We start from the raw sequence: 3,709 nt of genomic DNA, 5'->3' as shown, positions 1-3,709 counted from the left end.
TTAATCTGGCCTACCAATAACCCACTTTGAATCCGATTTATTTCGTATTTTCATGCTTATTTCTGCGCTCTCAGAATGCTGATCTGTTTCCTCTGATTTCCGTTTGTGTTTTTGGTTCTTCATTCATGTATATGTACAGCACTTTGGTCAGCCTTGAGGCTGTTTTAAATATGCTCTATATATAAGTGAACTTGAAGCCTAAACTTAAATACTGTTATGAAACAGACTTTTGGAGTCATATCTACATTAAATCAATGATATGCTCTAAAAGCTATCATACAAATAGATCTCTATTTACTTTGTGTTGTGCTGTATTTACGTGGTTATCTATGTTTATTTAAAGTGGGTGGTAAAGGACCCACAGAACACATTTCTCCATTACCAACTGGTCAACACTATTTATTTTAAGTCTCACGAGATAAGCGGATCATGTCACCAAAAACACATGTATCTCCAAAATGTCAAACAAATATTTCCATATTTATGAGTAATATATATACATAAGTGTGCCCTGCGATGGGTTGGCACTCCATCCAGGGTGTATCCTGCCTTGATGCCCGATGACTCCTGAGATAGGCGCAGGCTCCCCGTGACCCGAGGTAGTTCGGATAAGCGGTAGAAAATGGAATGGAATATATACATAAATATATTTAGATGTGGACATTTCTTCAAAAGACCATGTGTCAGCACCTCATGTGGAATAGGTCAAAGAGTGATTTTTAATCTTGAACAGGCCAGGGACACGTGCTGGGCTCGTATCTCAAAGTGGACATTCAATCATAAAACATGCTATCAATAGTGTGAAATGTACCAATTCATAATCATCCTACCCTTCTGACATAAAAATGGGACACTGAGTAAGTAAAAACATCAAGGAAAATTTTCGGAATGTGACTCATGCTCGATATATTTTAACAATGTTAAACAAGTGGGGTCATCAGTCAGTTCTATGGAGTTTGTTTGGCCTTTATGAGCTAAATTAGTTAAAAAATATAAAGGAAGACCACATACTACTTTAAATTGGTCTTGGTAATGACAACAACTCATTTTAATGATCCAACATTGGGTAAGAAAATTGATTCCCATTAATTACAAAAAAGATCAAATGTATATTCTGAATTATTCTGAATTTAATTTTATCGCACATTTCAGCGCAATTGTGATTCGCACTAGTGGTGCAGATTTGGAGACATGCGCTTTTACGCACACCACTGATCAGACGAACGTAGGCTACATTTTGTACACTGCCATCTTGAGCAGTCTTGTTTGTTTCCTCCATTTAAATCCATTCATGCGATTCACTTCCACTTTTCTCCAAAGAATTTCACATAGTCCATTCCATGATTTAAAAGCCCAAAAGGTGTGGTTTGGGTAGAATAGCTCCTTGAATGGCAAAAAGGCATTTCTCACCTGTTTTCTCGCCATCAGAAGTAAATAAATGGTGACCTTCAGCCCTAATTTTAGGGACTATCATTTAGATGGTAATTCCTCGAAGAGTAATGATTCTTATGGCGTCGGGTGTGTGGATATGTATTCCTTTTGGGATATCTTGTGCTCAAACCATTTAAGACCATCTTCACAAATCACACAAAGATGAGTGCAGCTCTGGACACCTAGATTTACGAATGAAATAATTTCAAAGTGTAGCAACGTTAGTTCGTATCGGGAGGGACGATTTTATTTCACAAACCAGTGTCAAACAACCACAGGTGCGCCAAAGACATAAAGATTTTATTTCAGTTATTTGCTCTTCAACATAAAATGTTCAAACCTGGTGGAAAGCAACGCTTTGGTTGTGATTGCTTTTACACATTTTGCACTTTTATACACACAAGTACGCCATAAAACTCAATGTAATGTTAATACTTACTGTAGTCTAAACTGTATCTTAGTAGGCTTCTGCAGAGTGAGTGTCTTGTGGCGAAACAGATCCAGTGGTCTGGGTGGTCTTATAGAGCCTGATAAGGGGGCGTCTCCATATCTGATCTGATCTATTTTTGCTCGCTGTGTCTCTAAACAGCTCTCGCCCTATTCGGTATTCAAAGTCCACGCTGTGATTTCCCCGCTGTGTAAATGAAATACGATCCACAGACACAGTGTCAAATGCAGGTATTTTACATTCATTTAGATCATTAAAATATATACCAACTTCCTGAGCACGATTCTGTATGAGCAGAATGCTCTGGTCTATTCAAAATAAATATTTTGTAATACGTTACTCAATAAATATACACTTAAAAAAATGAACTGTCGCTGCTTTTAGTTTTACTTAATCCATCCTTGTTCACAGTACATAAAGAATGCAAGTAACTGAATTAACGTAAGATCTGTCAGCTTTACTTGACAAGTGTTTGACTGGTCAACTAAACATTGTTGAGTAGAACGCAAAACCCTATAATATTGGGGGGATTTTCAGTTCCCACCATGCTTTGCGTAAGATTGCAAGGCAGTACATATTTAATTTAGTGTTATTTTTAAGTGTTTTTCAGTAAAGTTTTAGGTTTGCCATTGTTTTGAAGAGTGGTACATATATTTAGGCTGTGAGAGGTTTATGTGCATGGTATCAATTGCATCATTCAATAAGCTGTAACTGTACTATTGTCACAGTCACCAGCTGGAGTGCCCTCTCAAATCCACTAGAGGGCACTCCCCTCATCACACGGACTGACTTTGCACACACTACATTTCTCATAACCCATCATCCGGTCTCATTGAACACAATGAGTCTCAATGTCTGAGCATTCTCTCATTGTTTTGGATAACACCGTGTTTTTGGATGTTGGACTGTACTGCTGTCTTTTGTGAACCTTGGCTGCCTGCCTCGACCATTGCCTGTGACCCCGTTTCTGATTGTTTGTTGCCTGCCCTGAACTCATTACCTGTTTGTACCTGATCTCCTTTAATAAAGCTGCATTTAGATCCGCAACCCCTGAGTCTCGGAGCAGTTCGTGACAACTATATTGAAATACCTCAAATCCAATATGCTGGTTATGTATTGATGTAATGTTGTAATGTTGTGTTCCGACCAATCGCGAATGGCGCGTCAAGCGCGAGTGATTTTAAGTCAATGCAAAGACGCGATAGACCTACTTGCGGCGCGAATCGCGTGAATGACGCCAATCGCGCGAGTTGAAAAATCTGAACTTCGTCGAAAATTCGCGCCGCGTTAACCAACCAGGAGCTTTCTCTAGCAGTGAGGTGTTTGTGATGTTGCGAGCGGAGGCAGAAATCCCAAACAACAAGGGAGGACAAAATTATCCTTGCTTTATATGTGGATACCTGGTGCTGTACGATACATCTTACGTTTATCTAAACGGAATTAAAAAGGATCTTGCTTGGAAGAAAGCGAGTGAGGAGGTCGGACAATCTATCAAGTTGTCAAAAACGATCTTTACACAATTTGAGCAATATATATATATGAGACTGGAGCCGCCTGGCAGAAGCAATGAAGCCAATCTTCATCTGCAATGAAGCGAATTTGACGCGCGAATGAAGCGAGTAAACGCAAGATGATCAAGCGTCCAACTACGCGCGAATAGCGGGATTCATTCGCATCATTCGCGTTTGGTCTGAACACAACATAATAGATCCCACAATACACGATAGCCTTCTCCTGGCATAGAAATAAATGTAATTAAAAACGCTCCATCACCTTTGCTTAAAACTCTTGGAAGTATAAGGTAAAGGTCACTTTATAATAACACACAAA

At 39.2% G+C, this 3,709-nt stretch overlaps 1 long non-coding RNA gene across 1 annotated transcript; it reads right to left on the bottom strand.

The window, feature by feature from the left end:
- Positions 1-701: 701 nt before the first annotated feature.
- LOC130417864 (uncharacterized) lies at positions 702-1,989 on the bottom strand. Its single transcript, XR_008906228.1, has 2 exons — positions 1,871-1,989; positions 702-1,613 (listed from the first exon to the last, which is right to left on the bottom strand). It is a non-coding gene; the product is annotated as an uncharacterized LOC130417864 (long non-coding RNA).
- Positions 1,990-3,709: the final 1,720 nt, after the last annotated feature.

The sequence above is a fragment of the Triplophysa dalaica genome, chromosome 3 (assembly GCF_015846415.1).
Source record: "Triplophysa dalaica isolate WHDGS20190420 chromosome 3, ASM1584641v1, whole genome shotgun sequence".
NCBI classification, from domain to species: Eukaryota; Metazoa; Chordata; class Actinopteri; order Cypriniformes; family Nemacheilidae; genus Triplophysa; species Triplophysa dalaica.
Note: the sequence above shows the minus strand (reverse complement) of the source record. Positions and strands in the feature narration are given on the sequence as shown.